General features: G+C 44.0%; 1 long non-coding RNA gene and 1 pseudogene across 1 annotated transcript in view; one reads left to right on the forward strand and one right to left on the reverse strand.

Moving 5' to 3' along the window:
- LOC138988657 (uncharacterized) overlaps positions 1-25,890 on the forward strand; it is a 99,485-nt gene that overhangs the window by 47,757 nt on the left and 25,838 nt on the right. The gene's annotated exons all lie outside the window — the stretch shown is intronic.
- Positions 8,942-9,042, reverse strand: LOC138988671 (U6 spliceosomal RNA; annotated as a pseudogene).

The raw sequence follows: 25,890 nt of genomic DNA on the forward strand, positions 1-25,890 counted from the left end.
GTGAAATTTTAGTTGCAGGGTAGCTGACTGGCTTCTTGAGAAGACACAACATAAACAGATGAGAAGGTCAGTGGGAAAGACAAGAGCTGTCTTTTGCTTGAGAAGAACAATGCTTGAGGGGCTGCTAGGGAGGCAAGCGACAAGATGCAGAGGATGGGAGGGGTCCCTGAGAGGACGGGAGGGTGGGGAGGGAGGGTGGATAGACCCTGAGAACTGAAGCTGCTCCAGGGCAGAGAGGAACACAGCCAGGGCTTCTGGGGACATGAAAGGCTTTGCTGTCTCTCCCTCCACCAGGCAGAGATCTGTCTCTCTGGGGCTGCTTTTGTTTGATTGGTGTGCCTTTAACCTTTGCTCTGTCCCAGGCTGTGGTTAACTTGGGGCCACGGGCAGAGGGAAGAAGGTCACAACAAATATAGTGGGAGGCATTTTAAGTACCTAGAGTCATAAATCCTCATGCATCTCGAGCCTGCCCAGGCTTCCCCAAACCTGGAAATTCAATTTCGTGCAGCACACAGAGTTTGCCAAGCTTGCGAAATCACTGGGAGAACAACTTGATGTATTGCTGTGGGGAAAAAAATTGCTGTGTCCCTTTCTTCATTCAAATTAACATCTTTTCATACTGGGCTGACAGGTGACTGATCACCTGAGAATATATCCTGGCTTCAAGTGATTTGATATCTCTACCGACTCTGTTTCCCCATCTTTATTTTCATGCTTTAAAAAGTCAAGAGAAGACATTCTTATTATTACTGCTATAGAATCAGTACCCCTTAGACCCGCGGCCTGGCATATGGTAGGCATTAATAAATGATGAGTGAATAAATGACTAGATTTGGTTGATGTCTGCAGAGTGCTCTTTTTCCTTCCCAGAGGGTCAGGGAAGCGTTTGCTTTGTTTTGTGTTTTTTTTTGTGTGTGTGTGTGTGTATGCAAAACTCTATGTGCACTGGTCAGATACCCCTCTGCTGGAGAACTTGCCTTGGTTGCTGGGAGTGCTGGTATCCTGAGCTGCCTTATCTGAGGCCTTTCTTGGGTGACCCACATCCAATGACAGATTCATGCCTGACCTTCTCTGTTCAACTGGGGACAATTCTGAGGGATCAGTTCATCTCTAGGTCTTTCCCTTTGGGGCTCACTTTCATTGGGCTGCCTCACAGCTCAACTTTTTTCCCCTCTTTCTTCCCTTCCCTTCCCCTGACATAGACTTCAGGAACACTCCTCTACAAGCCTCCTGCAGGCTAATCTCCACCCTGGAGGCTGCCTCCCAAGGAGCCAACCTTCGGTGTTTTGTTCTGTTTTTAAATAGATTCTGTTCTGACCTTCTGCCTCTTTGGCAATAAAAATCAGCTAACATTTATTGAATGCTTACATGATCTAGGCACTTTACCTGCCTTGCCTCATTCAGTCCTCATGACAACCCTCAGAGTTAGGCCCTGTTAGAATCTGTGTGTTCCTGGTGGGCAAGCGAGGCTGGGAATTCAGTGACCCATTCAAGGTCACAGCCGGTTAGTGTGGAAGCACTTTTAACTAGTTTCCTTTTAGTGCTCTTGCTGGTAATTTTAGATAAAGATGAAGGATAGTATTTTGATGAGTCCAGAAGGTTTTGTGAAACTCAAGTGCTTCTTGTCAAAGGGGTTCTGAGGTGGAGTAGATGGGAAGTATTTCATGTCAAGAGCCCTCTGTGCAGTTCACCAAGTATATCAATGTTTTAAAAGCTCTGAGAAGTCCCACCCCTGGGGAAACCTATTAATGTCTCTCAAACTCATCTAACCACAAAGAAGACATGTCACGACCCTACAAAAACCCTGATGTTCTACAGTGGAAAAGACTACAGGAAACACTGGCCTAGACTTTAAGGGCTTATTTAATTTTTGGAGGATTGGTAAACATTTATTGGGTTACAACTTCTGGTCTGACTAATCATTATGCTATTAAACAAGTTGTTTCAAAGTTGTAAATGAGAATAAACTTCTATCTTATGAAAGTCATGTGGTAATCAAATGAAGTACAGAACTTTGAAATCATTAATAACTGTACAGATGCTAGGAGTTATTAAGTATTAATATTTGCAGATTCAGAAACCTTAGGGGGCTGATGTGTCAAAAGCCATCCTTCATATAAAATCCAGCTTTGGAAAGATTTCTGATGGGAGTCAAATCTACTTATGTGTGTTAAGGGCTATTTCATAAAACCGTAATTAGAACTTATATGATTAATGCATTAGAGTAAGCTCATTATTAAAATGGGAAACATTTACTCATCAAATACTTTTTGACCATGCATTGTGTGCCTGTGCAAATGTTCCTGGGAATATAAATAAATGCAGTTCATGGACCCTCTCTTTAAAGAAGTCACTGTTTACAGGACAGAAGGCAGACATGCCACACATTTTCATTTTTCTTGGCCATGCCCATTGCAGACCTTGTTAATCAATCATTGCACTCTTAACCACTGAGCCCAGATGGAACCTTGGAGTCCTCACTCTCGGCAGCCACTAACTGATCAGGGTTGGCACATGAGTTGAAACTTATTTCTATAGAAACATGATCCATAGAATCTAGACAAACATAAAAAGCATGCACCAAGGGAGAATGAGACAAGTACCCAAAGAATTGTAAAATTATAGCATACAATATATATCATAGGCTTGGGTAGTCAGGGAGGGCTTATTGGAAGAGGCAGGACTTAAACATGGTCATGGAGGATAAGGAGGGACTTGGATGGTGGTCATGATGGGGAAGGTGTCACAGGATACCTGCAAGGTGAAGTGAATCCCAAATACACAAGAGACAGCCTGAATCTAAAATCTTTGCTGATGGTCTAATTGCTGAGCATAGATCCTGGTATTTCCTTATCCTAGATTTTAGAAGACGGATACCTTTCAGAATCACTTTGACCTTCTGATTGGCTGCCAGCATCCAAATTGTGATTTCAGTCTGTTGCCTAGTCAGAGGCAGAGAACTTAAATTCCAGGTGCACATAAATTACTTCTAGTTATTGCAATGACAAAAGGCCTCTTCGAAGGTGACTTGCTCACTCCCTGTTTTATAGCCTCATACATCAAAGAGGAAGATGGAGTGAAGTCAGTTACTATGAGGAGATCCAGACTGCAGGAAGAACGGGTGGCAACTGTCTGCGAAATTGAGCACTTTGTGTCAAAACTTAATTAAATTAGCCTTGATTCTATAAATAATAGAGCAGGGTTTCCCTACTCCACCATCCAACCCTCCCACCCCCATGCCTTCTCCTTATACCTTTTGGAAAAAACTGAGCTTTGAGTGTGTTGTACTAGGAGACAGTTTGTAAAAATTAGGCAATGAATAGTAAAATGTAGCCTTCACATTAATTTACAGAGCTGAATATGCTTTGGGTTAGAAGGAGCAGTGACTTAACAAGATGCAGCAAGATACTCTGGGATGTAAAGAGGAGAGATAACTGGATGGAATGCTGAATGTGGGTTCTTGCCCCTCAGTGCCTCTAGGTATCCAGCTTTGTGATGCTGGGCAAGTCTCTGTCCTTTTGGGCCCTCCGTTTCCCCACCTAGGTCATTTAAGGCTTGGTATCAGCCACGTTTATTTCTCACTCATGCCATATGTCCACTCTGCATCGGGTGAGGCCTGTCCCTACATCCCCCTCCTGTGGAACTTGGGTTGATGGAGCAGCCACCATTACTATTGCTACAGATGCTGTGACAGAGGCACAGTGTACTCTGGAGGGTCTTTTACTGGCAATCAACTGGCCTAGAAGTGACATGTGTCACATCTTTTCTCTGCTCATTGGATGAAAATAGTCCTATGGATCACACAAGCACAGGGGCCAGAAAGTGCAATCTGACCTTGTGCCTGGCACTTTGTGAATAGCATTAATAGACATCCCAGGCCTCTTCAAGTGCTGAAGTTTCATAATTTTTTAGTTCCCACTGGACTCTGACTTTTCATTTCTACATTTCACTGTGGTTAGGACTCCTGCCAGCTTGCCTTCACCTACCACATGCTGATTGATAATTCTTTAATTTCCTGATGGATGGGTCTACTATACCTTTATGGTTCTACCCACTGTGATTCTGGGAAGCTGCTCTGTGATTTCAGTTTCCCATATGTACAATAGGGATAATAACGGTACCCACCTAATAAGGTTATTGTTATAAGATTGAGTTAGTGTATAGAACAGTGCCTGGCATATACTGAGTGTTCGAAAATGTTAGACATTACTAAGGAAGACAAGATAGTGTAGAGACCATGAATGCCAGCTCTAGAGCCAGACAGTATAGAGGCCATGGGTGTTGTCTGTAGAGTTAGACTGCCTGGCTTTGAATCTCTGCTCCATTGAATGTAAGCCATAGGAGTTTTCTTATTTGAGAGTGAGGCTAATGGCTACCTATGGAAAGGTGGTTAAGATTAAATGAGCTAATATACATAAAGCACTCAGATTAGTACCATTGAATCAGTGCTCAAAAATATCAGTCCCTATTGTTGGGAATGTGACATTTAATACCACTAAGTCTAGTGTGGGCTTAGTATGATTTTTGGAACCATTTCACTCATTGTTTCCTTGGTGCTATTATTTTCTGATTTTGCTCCTGCCTTGATTGTGTTTTGCTTTTTCAAAGAAGCTTTCCTGGCCTTTAAAGTTTGAGGTTCCCCAGGCTTCCATTTGGGACAGCAGGCTCTGTGCACTCTCCCGTGAGCTGTTTATTTTCCTAGGGCACCTGCTTTCACCTACACGCCAGTGGCCTCCAGAGCTTCAGCCTCAGTCCTAGCCTTTCTGCACACCGTCTGGATTCATCCCTCTGGACATTCTGTGGCATTCCATGTTTCTGGAAATGAACTCATGATGCCCCTTTGTCATCAGTATCATCCGTTTTGCCATCCACCTGCTTTTACTCATTTTAGCACGATGGCTCAGAGGATGAGCTTTGAGGTTACATGGGCCCACATTGGGATCATTGCTACATACTAGCTGGGTGACCTTGGGCAGGTGACCTAACTCTTCTGAACCCTTACCTCCGAGAAAGGATAATAATAATGCTTACTGTTTGAAGGTTGAGTGGGTTCACTATGTAAGTCACTAGCATAGCATATGGCACATGATAGGTGCTCAGTAAACAGTAGCACCTACTAATCTTATCAAAATAGTGATGATGTTGATGCTGTCTGAGACTCAGACACCTCTGCCTTAGTTTAGGCATTTATTTCCTCCTGTCCAGATGATTGCAGCAGCCTCCTAAGTGTCTCTATGGTCTTGCTGACTTTCGCTGACTCATTTCTATCAGAATGTTCTTTCTAAAACACAGCTCTACTTATATGAGTCTACTGTTTAGGACCCTCAAATGTCTTCTCATTGCCTAAAGGATAAAGGCCAAACTTAGTTTCAAGTGTCCCCACAGCACTGACTTATAGGGGTGCTCAATAAATACCTTTTGAACACTAAGTTGCTTTTTTACCTGTAACCCACTGTGCCTCATTAGCATAGGCGCACGTACAGCTCTCCGGTAAGGGTCTGAGCAGGACTGGACACTGCACACCTCCAGGGGGCACTTTTCATTTATATTCTATGTGAGCAGCACTTCTGGAACACAGTGATGTTCCCTGGATTGGGACAGTGCCATGGCCTGGAAGCGGCCTGGATTCTTGTGTGGCCTCCACGCTTAGGCAGATAAGCGGTAAGTCATGAGCCTTAGCTGTAAAGTGGGATAGCAGGGCCTTTCCTACCTTCCTATACAGTTGTCAGAGCCTTCTGAATCTGAAAGGTCTTATAAACTGGGAAGTGCTATCTCCCAGAAATTGCCCTGCTCTTATTGTCATTGATACTGACTGTGAACAGTAAAGACTAAAAAGAACCTAATCGCCTGCAGTCAATTTCTAAGATAAAAGCCCCATTATGGGCAGTGACTGTGTGATAAGCTCAAGGATATTATTTATTTATAATTTAACTACCTTGTTTTTCTTACTTCAATGGCAGTACTCATAATAGCATAAAATAATAGTCTAGCCAAAAAGAGAAAATAAAAACACCTATAATCTCACCCACACAGAAGCAAGCATTATTAATTCCTTGATATATTTTCTTCTAGAATATTTCCCAGACATATACAGTGTACATACCATTTGATAACCTGCTCCCCCCACCCCATTTAATGTACCACAAGCTTCTTTTCATATTAATGAGCACACCTTCACTGTATAATTATTAATGGATACATAGTTGTCTGGTGTGAGGACCTACTTTAATTTATTTAAACAACACTCATGCTGCCATTTAGGTTAATTCTTCCTTTTCCGTGTTTCAAATAGGCTGCAAGGGACATCCTTGTAGCTAAATCTGTGTGCATATCCATGCTTATTTCCTCAGGTTAAATCACAGAAGTGGAATTACAGGGTCAAAGAGTAGGCATATTTTTTTTAAAGGCTTTTGCAAAGAACTGTCAATTGCCTCTAGTAAGATTGTATGCTCAATTGGATTTTGAAGGTCATTTCTGTCTAATAGTGGAGCGTGCAAAATAAATAAACTTTGAACTTTCAAATGGAATTAGTCTCTGCTGGGCTGTAATATGGGTTTAGTCAGAAATGTGGAGAATGGAGCTCAGTGATGGAGTAGTAGAAAAGCCATATTAATAGGCTTTAGGCTACTTTCTTCTCTTTGGAACTTCTTAAATTTAAAAATTGGGATATAATTTGTATAGAATATAATCTTATCTTAACTGATTTCAATGGAGACAACCATTAATAGAGCTCACATCTGGTTTTCCTCTCCTTCCAGGCATATGAAAGATGATATTCTCCAATTTTTTTTGCAGTAGGTGGGGCTGGTAACTTGGTCTAGACAATGTGCTGTGAGCAGAATGATATGGTCCCTTGTGGAGTGAAGGACTCAATTGTCAGTATGAGACGCCCCCCACGTTGCCTCTCCCCCATGAAGTCTCTGCTGCGTGTTGACCAAGGGGCCCTGTGTTACAGATGGTACACTGCAAGATGGTGAAGTCTCTGAATTTCTTCTGAGGACAGTTGCCTTGAACAGTCACCTGTACTGCGTGGACTTTGTGTGAGCGAGACTCAGACCTGCACTAAGTCACTAAGATTTGGTGGTTATTTTTTAAAACTGAAAAGTGAAAGTGAAAGCCACTCAGTTGTGTCCAGCTCTTTGGGACTCCATGGACTATACAGTCCATGGACTTCTCCAGGCCAGAATACTGGAGTGGGTAGTCTTTCCCTTCTCCAGGGAATCTTCCCAACTCAGGGATTGAACCCAGGTCTCCTGCATTGCAGACAGATTCTTTACCAGCGGAGCCACAAGGGAAGCCCAAGAATACTGGAGTGGGTAACCTATCCCTTCTCCAGTGGATCTTCCTGATCCAGGAATCGAACTGGGGTCTCCTGCATTGCAGGTGGATTCTTTACCAACTGAACTATCAGGAAAACTGAAGCATAATCCTAACTAACACAGTGACATAATTTGATTCCAGAGCTAAGCTATTAGTCACTTCACAGATCCTTCTTAGAGTGACTAATCTGTACTGGGCACTGTGGAGGATAGAAGAAAATATAAATTTAATTTCTGCTTAGCATATACAACTTATGGTTCATTTCTATTGCTTCTTGAATAGCGTGTGTGTATGTTGAATATTATTGCTCTACCTAGGTAGACAGGTAATGTACACTCTTTAAAGGGACTTTGTCATCACACACTGGTTCCCATATAAATATGGGATGTTCTACCACAATGCATCCTTTTGTTTTTTGTAAAATCCTCCGTGGTTCTGATGGGATAGCCAACGATAGATCCCACTTCCCTGGCCACCGGAAAAGGCATGTAACTTCCTTGGAATTTTTTGAATTGAAGATGGAGATAGAGGAGTTGACCATCTTGTCCCATGTGTCATAGGCTATAGGAACTGATCCCAGAAACAATGTCCCCGAGGAGATTAGGAGGACAGATCATAGACTGAAGCCAAGATGAAATCCAGTGTTGAACATGGATGGGCTCTAACGCTGTTTGAGCTCTGGGATCCTGGATAGTCTGGGGCTGGCACCACCTGTGTGCCTCCAGATGCTCCAGCCAATACATCCTGCCTACATGGATGTCCCTCCTCTACTCACTCAGCACTAAGCTCACTGTCAATCTTATCTGTTTCTCTATAGCATTGACATTGGCCACCTGATGCAAAGAACTGAGCCAACTTATTGGAAAAGACCCTGTTGCTAGGAAACGTTGAAGGCAAAAGGAGAAAGAGGAGGCAGAGGGATGAGATGAGATAGCATCACTGACTCAATGTACATGAATTTGAGCAAACTCTAGGAGATAGTGGGGGACAGAGAAGCCTAGTGCACTGTAGTCCATGGGGGTCACAAAGAGTTGGATATGACTTAGGGACTGAGCGGCAACAACAGTAATTGTAGAACCTTTGCTTAGAGGTATTGAGTTTGGGTGGAGAAGGCAATGGCACCCCACTCCAGTACTCTTGCTTGGAAAATCCCATGGACGGAGGAGCCTGTTAGGCTGCAACCCATGGGGTCTCTAAGAGTTGGACACGACTGAACGACTTCACTTTCACTTTTCACTTTCATGCATTGGAGAAGGAAATGTCAACCCACTCCAGTGGTCTTGCCTGGAGAATCCCAGGGACGGGGGAGCCTGGTGGGCTGCCGTCTATGGGGTTGCACAGAGTCAGACATGACTGAAGTGACTTAGCATAGCATAGCATAGCATAGCATTGAGTTTGGGAAGGTAAGAAATTGTGATAATAAGAACCTTGAAAGAATGAATTAAAATTTTTTTCTATTGGAGTATACTTAATTTACAATGTTGTGTTGGCTTCAGGTATACAGCAGAGTGATTTTATTATGTAATACATATACATATATTCATTCTTTTTTAGATTCTTTTCTCATATAGTTTATCACAGAATATTGAGTAGAGTTTCCTGTGGTATATAGTAGGTTCTTAAAAATATGGACCACTTTATAAATTTGCATGTGGGCAGGGGCCCATGCTCATCTTCTCTGTATCCTTCCAATGTTAGTATGTGTGCTGCCGAAGTGAGCACTAAATGGATTGTTTTCATCTGGATAAAACCCCCATTTTTCCTGCTGTACTATCCCATGTCATCCGTGTTTTTTATTTTTTTTGCTTTCCATCCTTTTGAATGTCAGGCCAACTTGGAGAAACCCACGGGTCTTCCCGTGGACTGGCCTCAGGGAGGGGGCATGCAGCTTCTGAGTGGGTTTCCAGGCTGCCGGGGTAGATGAACGCGGCTGTCTTCACTCTCCAGTGGAGCGTGAAGCCGAAGGGAGGCCTTGGGAGGCAGCCACTCACTCAGACCCAGGCAGCCCGGGGGCTGAGGCTGCTGGCAGGGTTGTCATTATGCTAATGGCATCTGTGGAGCCAGAACCAGTGACCCCTTGGGGGAAGCAAGAACTCTTGAAGGACCATTTGAAGTCTTTGTGCTATCAGTTTGAAGGCGTGTGACGCCTGTACTTGGCACCTCCTAATTGATTTTATTTTACGCTCGCATAGAGAGCAGTGGTCCAAACACCAGAGGCCTTGCAACTCTAACAGAAATCTAAGGAGAGGCAGTGGATTAGAGGTGGTCGTTGAGTGCAGAGGTTCAGGTTTTGGACTCTGGAGACACACTGCCTGAATTCGCATCTCAGTCTTTGGCTTCGTTGGCTGTGTGTTTAGCCAGGTGACTTTACCTCTCTGCTTCCCTTTCCTCATCTCTAAAGCAGGAGGGATAGTAGTGCCACCTGTAGAGGTTCATTTGAAGTATAAAATAGGTTAGTACGTATAAAACAGTTCACACTCAACACATAAAATGCTCCATAAATAGTAGGGAGAAAGTTTTGGAGACTGTTTGCATGGAAAGCAGAGCAGTCCTGAGTGAGTCTTAACTGCTTAGCAGCCGGATGCCCTTGGATAAGTCATACATTCTTTCTGCCCTTGAATGAAATGTGACCACCTGAGAAAGCCCCTGAAGTGATGTCCGGTATATCAGAGGTGCTTAGTAAATGGCACTTTCTTTTCCTTTGGGCCTCAGTTTTCCCATCTGTAAAGTGAAGGTGCTGGAAGTCTTTTCTGTCTTTCACTGCTTAAGAACTGGAGTCTAACACCGGCGTCCTGATTAAAAAGAGCCTCTTGCAAGGTGAACCAAAGCTTCAGGATGAGTAGGGCTCCCTCAGCGTTTAGGATTGTTAGCCAACAGAGTTGCCATCCATTGTCATCCACGGTTGAGGGCAGGATTCTAAAGGAATGGGCACACGAAGGAGGCTGCATAGGGAGGTGGTAGTGGGTTCCAAAGCATTTTGCCACTAAGTAGCTGCCTGGTCTAAAGTCCCCCAGCCTTTAGCTTCTCCAGCTGGGAAAACAAGAGAGAGCCCCTTTTGAAGATTCTAAGGATCGGAGGATAATAAAGCAATGGGGTCTGGGAAATCCAAGAGAAAGTGGGGGTTAGAAATGGAAGAGCCCTGGTAATAAACTTCATCTGTCTCATAGCTTCTTATGTTGGGAAATTGATGGTACAAGTGCTATCATTTTCCCAGTTCCTTGAGGAGGAGGGTGAGAGACCCCTGCTTGCAAGGTCTCACAGAGAGTCAGCAGCAGAATCAGGTCTTTTTTTTTCTTTTCATTTTTATTTATTTATTTATTTGGCTGCACCGGGTCTTCGTTTCTGCACTCAGCTTTCTCTAGTTGTGGTGAGCAGGGGCTACTCTCTGGCTGTGGCGCACAGGCTTCTCACTGCAGTGGCTTCTCTTGTTGCAGTCAGTTCAGTCGCTCAATTGTATCTGACTCTTTGCCACCCCATGAATCACAGCACACCAGGCCTCCTTGTCCATCACCAACTCCTGGAGTCCACTCAAACTCACGTCCATCAAGTTGGTGATGCCATCCAGCCATCTCATCCTCTGTTGTCCCTTTCTCCTCCTGCCCCCAATCCCTCCCTGCATCAGAGTCTTTTCCAATGAGTCAACTCTTCGCATGAGGTGGCCAAAGTACTGGAGTTTCAGCTTTAGTATCACTCCTTCCAAAGAAATCCCAGGGCTGATCTCCTTTAGAATGGACTGGTTGGATGTCCTTGCAGTCCAAGTTGCAGAGCATGGGCTTAATTGCTCCAAGGCATATGGGACCTTTCTGGACTGGTTATTGAACCCGTGTCCCCTGCACTGGCAGGCAGATTCTTAACTACTGCCCTCTTCTCCTTGCCTCTTCCATCCTCCATTGCCCATCCCAAAATAACTCAGCCCTTTGGCTAAGCTATCAGGATGTTCTAAGTTGGTTCTGCTTGCAGTGAAGACCACCACAGAAGTCCATAATCAGGTCTTAAATCTGGGTTTGCTGACTCCCATTCCAGTGCTCTTTTTCCAGGAGACTGGGTTAAACCTCAGGGTAGCTGGATGCTGATATCGGTTCTACCAGAAATGGGCCTTGTGATTTGGGGACAACTTGTTAGTCTCTCCAAGCTTTTTTCATCTGTGAAGTGAGGGCTTTTTACAAGATTGACTTGAAAGTCCTTTTCAGCTCTAAAGTTCTAGAAGCCTCTTTCTGCCCATCAGACTCGCCTCTGCTGTCCTCCAAAGAGCAAAGATGGACTTGACAAAGTCTTCATTAGGGCCCCATGGACTTGACACTTCCTTGAAGACAGTGTGTGAACACTGCTTCTATTCCTGGGTAGGCAAGTTGGCTATAGAAGCCAGCTCCTTGGGTGCCCTAATTCCACTTTAGGAAGAATGAACATATTGTTTTAATTAATCATATGAAGGCAAAATTAGCATGATTGTGTGAAAGGTGTTGTAAATCATCCCGATCCACATCACTGAGCAAAGAGCGTTTAGTTATTCCGGAGTTGTTAAAGATTTTATCTACCCAAGTGAAAATTCAATTAGTACTAGCTTCAGCTTCTATAAAACTAAGGATTTTCCACTGTGGGAAAGTACTCTTTGTGTGTGTGAATACCACCTTATGCCACTTTGATAAATTACTGTAATTAACTGTATCCTACGCAAGCTAAACAAAATTTACTGAACTGTTGTTGTATAAAAGGGGTATCTTCTCTTCTCTTGTTGGGGAGATTACTCTAATCTGTACATGATATTGCCTCAAATTTCATGCCTTTTATGCTGAGCTTTGAAAACACCGGCAGCCTTCTAGCTGGCACCAGTAAAACACAGTTGGTTTCCATCACACTCCGCCTTTCCCCTCCTGGTGTAGAGACATCAGCTATGGGTTTCACTATGATTCAATTAAATGTGCTATGTTTAATTAGCTAGCTGGAGAAACACTGCAAGCAGAACCAACTTAGAACATCCTGATAGCTTAGCCAAAGGGCTGAGTTATTTTGGGATGGGCAAAGGAGGATGGAAGGGGCAAGGAGAAGAGGGCAGGGGGCCTTGCTCACAGGTCTCTGGCACAAACTCTCTGCTTTGGCCATGTGTCCATCCTTTTCTTGTATCTGGCTCCGTCCTGCCTCTCTCCTCCCCTCCCACCCAAATCTTACCTGTACTTTAAGGCCAAACCCTTCCTCCTTTCAGGGACCTTCCAGAGAGATTTGTAGGTATGTTTTGCTTTGTTGGACATGCCAAGTTCTCTCCCCTGATTTATCATCTCATCTCTTCAGGGGTTCTCTGACTGTTTCTCCTTCTTCTCCCTCCATGGGGTTCTAGTTCTCAGTGAGGGAATGCAGTAGAAATTGGCAAGATTCCTGATGGAATGATCCAGTTTCTTCCTGAACTTCATTATCCCAACTGTCCAATTCTCAACTCTTTGGGGGTAAAGCTCTTAGAACAAGGTCACTCAGAACCAGCTTGTTTTGTGTGGAGTGGTCATTTTTGGAGGATTTCTCAAGTTGTTTTTAGCGGCACTACTGCTACCATTCTTAGCTAACATTGAGTATATGCTATGTGCCAAGTCTGTTGCAAAGAACTTTGTATGCGTTCTCTTATTTGTCTGTCCTGGGACTCTATGAGATGGATGTTGCTATCCCCAGTTTATAAAAATGGAAGCTCAGAGAGGTAGATCAGCTTGTTAAAGGTCACGTAGTTAGAAAGGGTTAGAACCAATCTTTGAAGCCATGTGTTTTCACTACAGGCTGTGTCTTAGTTACTGAGCAAAACTGCTTCCCATGCTAATAACTATGAAAATATTTAAGTGTTTCAGTTACTTACTTGCTCACCTTCTGGCTTTGTTGTATTGTAAGGTGCTGTCCTGGCCAGGTGAGAAAGTCTTACCAGTTAGTGCCTGGGAACTGTGTGTGACCCAGAGGATTGACATAAGGTGTATTATACACGTAAGTGTCATCTATCATCTCTGTTGCAAGGGAGGAAAGCTTGGGAACACTTAAACCATCCTGTTGGTCTTTATGATCAGGCGCTTCGTGTGCCTTGGTAGTTTAGCCTTCGTATCACTGTAACCATTCCAGTATGGTGACGAGATTCCATCTCACATGGCCTGGGTGAGTAAATTCATGGTGAGGTTTTCTTCCCCAGAGGCACTATTCTATGCCATAGATATCCCTACTTTTAAGGTAAGAATGAGGAGGCTAAGCTGTCCAAATGCCTGAGTGTATTCTGTAATATGTGTATGATAGCCAAGGACCTCACAAGAGGAGTTTCGAGGGTTGAATGAGGCTTTGGAGGTACAGTGGTCTTAAAAACAGAGAAAGGTAAGTTGTGGATAGGAGAGATCTTTATTGATGTAGTAACTGTTGGTGTCCTTCTTGGCCAGGGAACTGATATTCCCTCTCTTAATCAGTAGCCACACCCTGACTTTCCCCTGCTCTCTGGGGCATCACCTCCTCGCAGGTATGTGGGGTGCAGCCCCACTCCTCATGCTTAACTCCACAGGTGAGTTTATAGGGGCTCAGAAAGTTGTGCCGCATCCCTCTCCCCACTTCACCATGGCCCGGCTGACTCTAGAAATGTATGAAAAAGAAGTTAATTCCACATACACCGTGAGCAAATATTTGCCTTCCGTCTGCGGACCATCCAACAGTGTGCCTAGTTTTGTGATCTAAAACAAACTGTAATCGCTGAACAAACAGCGCTACATAATCTTCTCGGTGATGATTTTGAATGGCTCTACAGAGTTTTGTTAAATGTATTGTGAGACAATAGAAAATATATACATTGGTCTTTGTCCTCCACTCCTGATGCAGAACTTCCGAAACCCTTCTAAATTCCCAAGTGCTAAGAGCACTAGGAGTATCTTTTGTTCTGGCAGTTGATCAGGTTAGATCCCAGGGTCAGGACGATTCCCTGGAGGAGGGTATGGCAACCCACTCCAGTATTCTGGCCTGAAGAATCCCATGGACAGAGATGCCTGGCTGACTACTGTCCATATGGTCACAAAGAGTCGGATACAACTAAGCAACTAACACTTTCACTTACCTGACTCAGGATTCCTAAATCCCTTGGCATTTCGGGTGTTAGGAGTGTCTTTTGCTCTGAGGCAACTCTGAATGGACTCCTAGATGGCTCATGGATGGGGGCTGGTCACCAGAAAGACCAAGCCCATGATTAGAAGCTTAGAATTTTCAGCCACATACACCACCTCTCTAATAATTGATCATGCCTATGTGAGGCAGCCTTCACAAACTTCCAATAGGATGGGATTCAGAGAATTTCCAGGTGGGTGAATGCATCTACATACTTTGAGGGTGATGCATGCCACCTCCATGGAAACAGAAGCTCCTGTGCTAGAAATTCCTGCAGACCTCTCCCTGTGTATCTCTTCATCTGGCTGTTCATCTGTATCGTTTATCATATCCTTTTTACTTAATAAGCTGGTAAATGTGAGTGAGTGTTTCCCTCAGTTCTGAGATCTGCTTTAGCAAATAATGAATCCAAAGGGGAAGAGGTCATGAGAATCTCTGATTTGTAGCCAGGTTGGACAGAAGTTGTGGGTAGCCTGGGGACTTGCTTCTTGCCATTGGCATCTGCAGTAGGGGTAGTCTCATGGTGCTGAGCCTTTAACCTGTGGGATCTGATGCCATCTTCAGGAAGACAGTGTCTGAATCGTGTTCAATTGTAGGGTCATCCAGCTGGTGTCATCGACAATGGCTAGGTGGGGAAAACTCCACACATCTGGTGTCACAAGTGTTGTGAGAGTAAAAGACAGACTCAGGAGGAAGACTAGGTTCTTTCTAACTCATGCACATACCTGGAGTTCCTTAGCCTCACCCTTCCTGTGTTGTTTTCAGTTGTCCACTGTTAGAAATGAATCTGTTCATGCGCTCAACAGATATTTATTGAACCACTTGAGTAGTGGGGTTCGTGAATGAGGGAGACATGGCCCTTTGATCTGGTGAAACAGACAAGCAAGTGACTAGTGTGAATAAAACGTTGTTCAATTGCTAAGTCGTGTTCCATGGACTGTAGCATGCCAAGCCCCTCTGTCCTCCACTATCTCCCAGAGTTTGCTCCAATTCATATCTAACCATCTCATCTTATGCCTCCCCCTTCTTTTGCCTGGTCTTTCCCAGCATCAGGGTCTTTACCAATGAGTCAGCTTAGCTCTTCATGTCAGGTGGCCAATGCCAATGCTATAGATAAATCAGATAGCGATGAGAGTGAGCTTAATAGTGAGTGAGTGGGGAAGGGGCATCCATTGTAGGCAGGATTGAGAAAAAAAGAAAAGTTTCTCTTCGAAAGCAAGGGCTCAACTGAGAACTAAGGGGAAAGACGCATCTGCAAATGGTAAATGTTGGGAAGGAAAATACTCCTGGACGAGAGAGGTCCCAGGTCAGGAGAGGAGTTGTGTGTTTAAGGAACTAATACATAACTAGCTGGAGAAGGGAGAGTCAGGAACCAGGATTTACAGGGCTTTCAGGTGATGATAAGAAATCTGTATCATTAGATTCTAATAAAACATTTCACATTAGAATAATGCTTGTAAGCCCTCATAGTGTGTTGCTATCCCTGTGTTGTGATGCAAACCCCATTAGTGTTATCTTCAATTTATAGATGAGGCAACCAGAGAGGTTAAATCACATCCCTGAAATTCCACCATAAATCAGCATCTGAGCAGCAAGTGGAGACGAAGTCTACAACACACCTTAGCTCTCTTTGCCGTTTTGCTGCGCATTTCTCCAAATGAAACTTTGGATGCTTTATTGGCCTCTGTCCAGAGATTTATACTTACTATGCAGTGTCCTTTCATAGTCAACTGGCTGTGTTAAGGAGATTGCAAGGGGGTTGGGGAGAGAAGAGGATTGAGTAAACCCAGCTTCATTAAAACTACAGGAATTATTACCTGGTAGTTCTTTCAAACGGCCAACAGGGCAGTATCAAGCTGGAAACTCAATAGGGTTTCTAATTTGTCAACAGAACACAGCACAGCCCTGAGAGGCAGCCCTGAGGGAGGAGGATTTTAAATGGAAAGAAAGAACTCTGCAGAACTGAAGGACAAGAGGAGGTTGTTCAATCTGTTTGCAGCAGAACAAAATGAACTTAGGGCTTTGTTTCAGAAATGCCAGGGAATTATAGACTTCCAGGGTGGAAAAGGATTTTCAAGTTTACTCTGTCTTCCCTTGCCCTGTGATGGTTGAATCACCACCACATGACCACCAAATCTTAGTCCCAGCAGCTCCATGGTCAGACAGCCATTGCCTCTGGAGGCAACTCATTCCAACAGCCATTCACTTGATCAACAAATATTAATTAAGCACCAAGTAGAGGGTCGGACACGACTGAGTGACTTCACTTTCACTTTTCACTTTCATGCATTGGAGAAGGAAATGGCAACCCACTCTAGTGTTCTTGTCTAGAGAATCCCAGGCACAGGGGAGCCTGGTGGGCAGCCATCTATGGGGTCACATATAGAGACGGACACAACTGAAGTGACTTAGCAGCAGCAGCAGCCCTCATACCTTGAGGATGTATTTTCCTGCTATTTTCTAACTAAAACTGAGCTGTAATACGGAGTTGTAACACTAATCTGTCTAAAAGTTATAACATGGTCTGTTCGAGACCCAAGAGCTGTAACACAGTCTGTCCAAGAACGGTGACGTGCTGAGGGCTTTAATGTCCGTTGCTTCAAATCTTTGTTGTGATGAGACAGAACCGAGGAGATTACACTCTCCTGACATAATTACAACTTACATGGTCTGTTTTGGGTTGAATTGTCTTCTCCAAAATGCTTATGTTGAAATTCTAATCCCTAGTATCTTAGAATGTGACCTTATTGGAAGACAGGCTCTTCACAGAGATAATCAAGTTAAAATGAAATCATTAGGGTGGGCCCTAATTTGACATGAGTGGTGTCCTTATAAAAAGGCAAATCTGGACACTGAGATATGAGTAGAGGGAAGAGAGTATGAAGAGATAAGGAGAAGATGGTCATCTACAAGCCAAGGAGAGAGGCCTGGAAGAGATGCTCCCCTCTCTGTTTCAGTAGGAATGAACCCTGCTTCCACCTTGGTCCTGAAATCATGTAACTCAGATTGGTACTTGTACCTAGCCAAAACCCAGACTGGGACTTGAACCCGTAACCTTTTAACTGAGATCACATAAGGTCTCAGAACTTAATGAAGCTCAGGTTCTTCCTGTCTCATTGTAGAAAGAATTCAGTGGGAGACAAAATAATAGGTTAGAAGTGAATTTGTTTTAGAGAGAAAACGCTCTACAGACAAAGCATGGGCCATCTCATAAAGTGCGAATGACACCAGGGTGTACAGGGTTGTTGGTTCTTATCAGTTCAGTTCAGTTCAGTCGCTCAGTCGTGTCCGACTCTTTGCGACCCCATGAATCGCAGCATACCAGGCCTCCCTGTCCATCACCAACTCCCAGATTTCACTCAAACTCATGTCCATCGAGTTAGTGATGCCATCCAGCCATCTCATCCTCTGTCATCCCCTTCTTCTGCCCCCAATCCCTCCCAGCATCTGAGTCTTTTCCAATGAGTCAACTCTTTGCATGAGGTGGCCAAAGTACTGGAGTTTCAGCTTTGGCATCATTCCTTCCAAAGAACACCCAGGTGTTGGTTCTTATAGGGGTAAGTAATTCCATAGGCTAATGAGTGGGAGGATTTTTCCAGCTATTTTGGGGAAGGGGTTGGGATTTCCAGGAATTGGGCCGCTGCCAACATTTTGGCCTTTATGGTTGGCCTTGAAACTGTCATGGCACCTGTGGGTGTGTCATTTAGCTTGCTGATGTATTACAGCGAGCCTATACTGAGGCCCAACGTCTAGTGGAAATCGACTTGTCTGCCATCTTGGACCCATTTGGTTTTAATCAGTTTATGTTGTGTCCTCAGGCTATGCCATTCTTTCAGAGGTTGTGCCCTGACCTCGTCTCTCCTTTTGCACAACTGTGAGATGATAAATATCTGTCCTTTAGGCCTCCTGGTCTGTGGTACTTTGTTGTGGCAACCTAGCAAATGAATACAATGTCATAAAAACCAAATGTACTGTGAGAGAAAATCATGGAATTGAGGGATGCAAATATAGTTAAGATTTGGGGGTTCACAAAGGGGTCCTGGAGGAAGTGATATGGAACCTGAAGCCTGAGGTGTCCCTATTACCTCTTTCATCCCCACTCTCACCATATCACCTCTTGCTCACTCGACTCCAGCCACACCGGCCGTGTTGCTATTCTTCAAACACACAGGGATGTTCCCACTCAGGGTCTCTGCTATAGCTGTTTCCTCTCCTAAAACACTACCCGCCCCCCGCCGCCCCCCGCAATATTCTCTGAATTTCCTCACGTCCCTCAAGTTTTGGCTCAAGTATCCAACTTCTCAGTGAGGCCTGCCATCCCCTTATCCACCATGTCCATCATCGTGAGGCCTGCCATTACCATGTTCATTGTACTTAAAATGGTATCTTGTCTTACCATCGTCCGCTCTTGCCCAGAACCCCCAATTCTCCTTTCCTTGCTGAACGTCTCTATTTGTATTCCAGAGAACCTGTCCCCTAACATGCCAGATCACTTATTCATTTATTATGTTCATTGTTTATAATGTTGATCTATGGTTAGAATTTAAGTTCCACGGGTGCAGTGATTTTTGTCTGTTTCGCTTGGAATTCTTGTTTTGCTTGGAATACTTCTGTATTCTAAGCACCCAGAACAGTACCTGATGTGAAGTGGGCATGCAACAATACATAGTTGTTAAATGAATCTATGAATAAGGCCTGTGGGGAGTCAGGAAGAGTGTTTGAGGCTGAAGAATGTGCACACATACTGGCCCAGATGCAAGAAAGAGCTCAGCGTGCTCATGGATCAGAAAAGGGGGGGTAGCCAAGGGAAGAGTGATGAGACATGACCCTGGAGAGTGGGCAGGAGCCAGATCTGTGGACATCTCTGATTCTTAGGAATTGTTTTCCTTATACTGGGTTATGATCAATCTTCTTTCAGATACTACTCCTAGTCTTAGTTCCCTAACTTGGAGTAACATCAAAGAAATCTTTTAACTTATGGTGGCTCATTAGATATTTGAAAGTTAAATATCATGATCACTTTCCACCTCTGAGTATTCTCCAGTTGCTTTGGCAGGGTGTCTTTTAAAAAATGTTAATAAATACAAATTTATTTATTGCTCACACAGGATTTAATTCAGTGTTTTTGATTGGCAGGAGGCTCTTCTCCAAGTGATAATTCAGAGACCAGACTCTGTTCTGCTGTCTTCAACAGTTGGCTTCTGCATTCACCATGGAAGGAGAAAGAGCATGAAGAATGGCATGTGGGAGATTATTAGGGACCAAGCCTGGAGGAGTGTTACGTCATTTATACCCAGATTCCATTGGCTAGAACTCAGTCCATGGCCACACTGAACAGCAAAGATGGCTGGCAAACGTGATCTAGCTGTGTGTCCTGGAAGAGCTACTAGGTTTTGTAGTCGGCCAGCAATCTCTGAAAAAATATGTTTCTTGGATTAAGCCTCATCCTCCCTGGCCTGATTCCTTTCCAACAAGGGTAGCTTTTGAATCCTCCCACCCTCTAGTCACTCCCCTCTTCTTATGCATTGATTTGTCAGTGTTCCTCTGAAAATGCATGGCATTCAGGAGTAGTCTGAGCTGGGTAGACATGGAGGGTGAGGCTGCTAGCTCTTAGGCTCTTTACTCTCGGCCCTCAGGACCTAGGAGGGGTGTCAGGGGTCCCTTTCCTTTCCATTCTCCCTCTCTGCCTGCTCAGAGAGGTTTCATGGGCCCTTGTCCTGAAAGAGACATCTCCCTTTCCACCCCCCACCCCCACCACTCACACATATTTAGAGATGATAAATGGCACTGCTTATAGCATGGGCTTCAGCATCTGATAGACCTGGGTTGGAGTTCTGCCCCCTCCCCTTTCTTACTAGCTGTATGCTGCTGCTGCTGCTAAGTCGCTTCAGTCGTGTCCGTGACCCCATAGACGGCAGCCCACCAGGCTCCACCATCCTTGGGATTCTCCAGGCAAGAACACTCGAGTGGGTTGCCATTTCCTTCTCCAATGCATGAAAGTGAAAAGTGAAAGTGAAGTCCCTCAGTCGTGTCCGACTCTTTGCGACCCCATAGACTGCAGCCTACCAGGCTCCTCCGTCCATGGGATTTTCCAGGCACGAGTACTGGAGTGGGTTGCCATTGCCTTCTCTGACTAGCTGTATGACTTTGAGCAAATATCTTAAAACTCTTTAAACTGCAATTTCCTGCTCTGTAAAATGGAGGTGAGGATGATGATAATGATAATGATGGTGATGGTGGTGATACAGGATTTCTGTGATGAGTCAGTGAAATAATTGACTTAAAATGCTAGCACAGAGCCCGGCACATGGTTGAGGGCTCAGTAAGTAGGGGCTAATAATGATGACAATAGTTAACAACTTTCTCCTCTAGTCAAACAGACCTTTTCAAATAGTTCTTATTTCCTTCTGTTATATGTTCTCAGTTTTCCATCAGCTGTGCTATTCTTACCTCTCCTCTGTCAACCCAGATCTTCTCCTTAGATTTCTTCTTCTCAGCTTCTCCTTAGATGTCTAACTTTCTACCTTCCTAACTCAAAACTACATAGCTGGTATACCTTGTCTTTATTGAGAAATGAACGACAAGAGTAGATACTGAAGAGTTAGAGAAAATATATGGTGTAGGCTTTGCCCAAACCCCTTTCTCCTCTCACCTAGAAGCTACTGAAAATGTTTTATTCATGATACTGAGCCCGGGCTTCCCAATCCTTCTCTGTTGCAAACTCAAGACTCCCTCTGTTTGCTGAGAGAGCAGCCAGCACAGACAATTTTATGGTCTGACAGGCTGTTTGCAGGGTATATTTGGTAAGTCATTTTCTGTTTTCCAAAACTAATTAGAGATGGATAAATTTAAATGGTGGTAGAAGCCAACAATAAAACATCATGTCCTCATTAGCTGAAATAATCCTGTGGCTTCCCTTCTTATATGAAGGATCTTGACTCAGAAAAATTCGGTTCAGGCTGAGTGGTGTGCTGGAGCTGGTGCCTGCTTGCATGAGCCAATTGCATGCATCCCTTCCCAGCTCCACGTTCAGTGACATTGCCTCTGTGCTTTGGAATTGGCTCTGGTGGGAGTACTGAAAATGGGAAATTGGCAAGTGCTACAAATCAGGTCTCCACCCCAAGCTTGTTAAACAGGTACCCACACCCCACTGCTCCTGCTGTCATGCAGGGAGCAGGTCCAGCTCTCTTTGAGGCTTGCACATATAAACCATGAAGTGCCACGCATTGTTTTGATTCATAAAGTGCCTTTGGAAATAGTTTTTCTCCTCTTGGGCCCCAAGGCTTCTGTGAGTGTCTGATAGAGGACTTTGCTTTGGTGAAAGAGATTGGACACTGGAAGCAGAGGCTGGGGATGGTGGTTTCCCTAGCAACCAGGTCAGGGAGTGGGACTGGAGAGGCATTTTTTAGAGACACACTTCTCCCATTGTAACGTGCAGGTGAATCACCCGGGCATCTTGTTAAAATGCAGATTCTGATTCAGTGGGTCTCAGCTAGTCCTGATATGTGTCATTTCTAATAAGCTCCCAGGTGGTGCCAGCGATGCCATGCACCATTCCATGAGTAACAGTGTTGACCCTGGACAGAGAAACCTAAAACTTTGCAAAAACTCACTGTATGTTAAGTCCACCAAAAGCCAAGGACTATCGCTTCTGCTCCAGCCTCAGACTTGCCAGTTTAGAGGGAGAGATGGTGTTTTAACTGTAGAAGCACCAGTGCAGAATTAAGCAGAGCTGGGTTAAATCATCTCTACCAAATAATATGACTTCATCCAATTACTAACCTTTCCCGAGTCTCAGTTTCCCAAGCTGTAAAATGGGGCTAGGACTGCATGGGGTGGTTATGAGACTTCAGGGAGAGAAAGCAGGAAAGGGTTTACTGCAGGCTCTGCACTACTGCCCCTGGCTTCCCTATTTGTTTCCAGCCTAAGATCAAACAACTTTCTTTGGCAAAACCCCACCTTTTTAGCCTAAACTGTAATTTTTTAAAATATAAGAATTAATAATTACTGTTGCATAATTACAATTTTTAATTATAAAAAAGACAGTAAAGATATCATGTTCCCCCTACCTAGTGATCACACAGTTAATATTTTGGTATATTTCCTGCCAGGCTTTTTATATATTTTTTTATTTTACAACAAAAATGAGATGATATTCAACACATTGTTTTCTAACTTATTTTTTTAATTTATAAAAAGTTTTTATTTTATATTGAGTCTAGTTGATTAACAACCTGCTTTTTAGTTTAAAAATATACCTTTGGTAGGTTTTCATGTCTGTAGGCAGAAAAAAAATTGAAATTGCTCAATCGTGTGCAACTTTGTGCAACCCCAAGGACTGCAGCCCACCAGGCTCCTCTGTCCATGGAATTCTCTAGGCAGGAATACTGGAGTGGGTTGCCATTTCCTTCTCCAGGGGCTCTTCCTGGGGATCTATAGGCAGAGATCACTATTATAATTTTAATGGCTGTACACTGAACAGTCTTCTAAGGACTGGTGACAAAATCTGCCTATTGGATTCAGTTCACTTTTCAGAAGGAACATGCCAAGCTGTGGGAGCAGCATTCTGGAGTCTTCGTTTTGGTCTCTGCTGGAGTCTGGATCTCTTAACACCTCCACATGACCTAGCATGAAGAAGGTCAAAAGTCACAATGTTCTGGACTTTAGGGAACCCCAGCTAAATGCAGAGGGACAGTAGGAGCTCCTCTCAAGGAGAACCCCAAATCAGTTCTGATCCAAGGACAAATCTGAGACTAGGGAATAACCAAGGAATCTGTAGTGATGGAGCTGCAGATCAAGTCACAGAATGAAAAATATTGAGTGAAGAAAGTGCCCCAGGACTCAAGAGATAATGAATTCAGCTCTCTGCATCCTCTTTTTCCAGCAGGCACTCTGGATGCTTTAACTAGGTCTCCCTGAGAACAGCTCTTCATGACCCTTTCAAATGCTGGAAGCTACTGTGGGGAGGAAGGCATTCATTTATCCATTCATCCCTTTAGTCTGTGAATGTTTTCTGAGCTCCTATTATGTACCAAACACTTTTCTGGGTCCAGAATGTTATGGTGAACAGAATAAACAAAATTCCTGCTCTGACAAATGGTGCGTTAGAATCTGGGACGTAGCCTACACCTCAGTCTAGTCCAGTTCAGTTCGTTTCAGTTGTGTCTGACACTTTGTGACTCTGTGGTGTACACCTCATTATTAATAAAACCAGGATGACTGTAGCCGGCAGTAAGTTCAAGGAAGGGAATGAAACAGGGTACCGTGGTGGAGAGTCACTGGGGCTGTTTAGACAGGCTAGTCAGGGCAGGCTTCTCTGAGGAGGGGTCTTTCAGGTGTGCTTTGAAGGATGGGAGGGTTTATTTTGAACCAGAGTCTGGCGCTTGAACTATGTTGTTGGAGACTAATCCTCTTGGCAGGGGCAAAGCCTTTCGAGTGTTCCAAGTGTGGGTGTTCCTTTTAAACTCTCAATCTTTTCTCCAGATAAGCCTATCCTGTTCTTTTAGCTGTTGGTCATGTGAACCAATTTAGCTCCACTCAGAATCCTTCTCTATCAACTACAGAGATCTGTCTGTCTTTCTTTCTATCTTTCCATCCATCTGTCTGTCCATCTGTTCGTCTATCTATCCATCTATCTATTCACTCATCTATCCATCTATCTTTCTATCCATATAAATCTGATACCCAAAATGAAGCATTATGTGTGACCACAAAGGATTATATTATGCCCTTTGTACTGGACTGTGCATTTTTTTTTCATGCAGCTAAAGTAATAAGGATTTTTTTTTTTTAGTTGGGTACATCACATTGTTTTCTTAATTGAGCTTGCAGTCAAATAAATCACCCAAGTCCTTTATACATCTTGTAACTTCTGCTATGGAATTTTGGAAAGTAAATGCAGAGGCTTATATTTATTTGTATTTAAATTTAATCTTGTTAGTTTTAGCCTAATTTTTCAAGCTAGTCACTGTATTTTTGTTTCCTGGTTCTGTCAGTCAATGTCTTTCATTCCTTTAGCAGTTTATTGGGGAGGCTAAATGAGAAACCTGGGTAAGAGATGATGGCCATTTGGCCTACAGCGGTAGGAATGGAAACAGAAGGATGAGGATAGATTCAGGATGTATTTGGAGGTTGGAGGAGGTAAGGAGAGAGGAACCAAGTGTCAAGTCCTGGGCCTGAGCTACAGGGCCATTATGGTACAACTAACTGAAATACGTAAGAATGTTAAGTGCTGAATGTGTGCATCACTCCCCACCAAATTCATATGTTGAAACCCTGTCCCCCAGTGTGCTAGTACTAGGAGGTGGGGTCTTTGGGAGGTGATCAGGGTTAACATGAGGGGGGAGCCCACGTGATGGGATTCGTGCCCTCAGGAGTCACGAGAGAACTTGCTTCCTCTTGCTGTCTGCCACTTGAGGTGTAATGAGACAGTCTGCAACCCAGAAGAGGGCCCTCTCTCAGAACCCGACCATACTGACACCTTGATATTGGATTCCCAGCCCCCAGAACTGTGAGAAAAGAAACAGCTGTTTATAGGCCACCCAGTTTATAGTGCTTTGTTATAGCATCCTGAACTGATGAAAACAGTTAGGTAGGAGAAGGCAGTGGCACCCCACTCCAGTACTCTTGCCTGGAAAATCCCATGGACGGAGGAGCCTGGAAGGCTGCAGTCCATGGGGTCGCTGAGGGTCGGACACGACTGAGCGACTTCACTTTCACTTTTCACTTTCATGCATTGGAGAAGGAAACGGCAACCCACTCCAGTGTTCTTGCCTGGAGAATCCCAGGGACAGGGGAGCCTGGTGAGCTGCCGTCCATGGGGTCGCACAGAGTTGGACACTACTAAAGTGACTTCGCAGTAGCAGTAGGGGATATTTGGGAGGAAAAATTATTTCACTCAGTGGGATTACAGTAATTTTTATTCTTTTTCCTGTTTGCTGTCTGTCCAAAAATACAAAAAAGAAGAAAGCGAAGACTGGGAAGGTTAGTTTTTATTATTAAATTCAGAACAAGGCATGAAGGATGAGGCAAGTGCAGCCCTGTGTGTGTACAAAGGAACAGGCATTTTCTTCTTAAACCAGACTCTAGAAACCAGATCTGTATTCCTTGCAAAAGCAGAAATTCAGAGGTGACCCTATTGAGCTACACGAATTTCTGATGGGAATAGAAATGAAAGATGTTCCCAGCCTCTTTCAGCTTTTATCAAATACAAGAACCAGAGGGCATGATCCGAGCCAAGGAAGGATTGAGCCCTGAGGAGTTGTGGAAGGGTGTGTTAACCAGGGAGCAGTTAATCCTGGGAATATACTTATCGAAGGTAGTAATAAAATAGCATAGATGCTTTTAAAATAGATTTTATATTTAGAAAATAGAGAGCTGGGACACAGACATCATTTTTATTGCTAGATTCTCACCTCTGGTTTGCTGTAGGACCTTTGCTGAGAGATTTTCCCTGTAGTCACAGATTCC

Source organism: Bos mutus, chromosome 7 (genome assembly GCF_027580195.1).
Source record: "Bos mutus isolate GX-2022 chromosome 7, NWIPB_WYAK_1.1, whole genome shotgun sequence".
In the NCBI taxonomy this organism is placed as follows: domain Eukaryota; kingdom Metazoa; phylum Chordata; class Mammalia; order Artiodactyla; family Bovidae; genus Bos; species Bos mutus.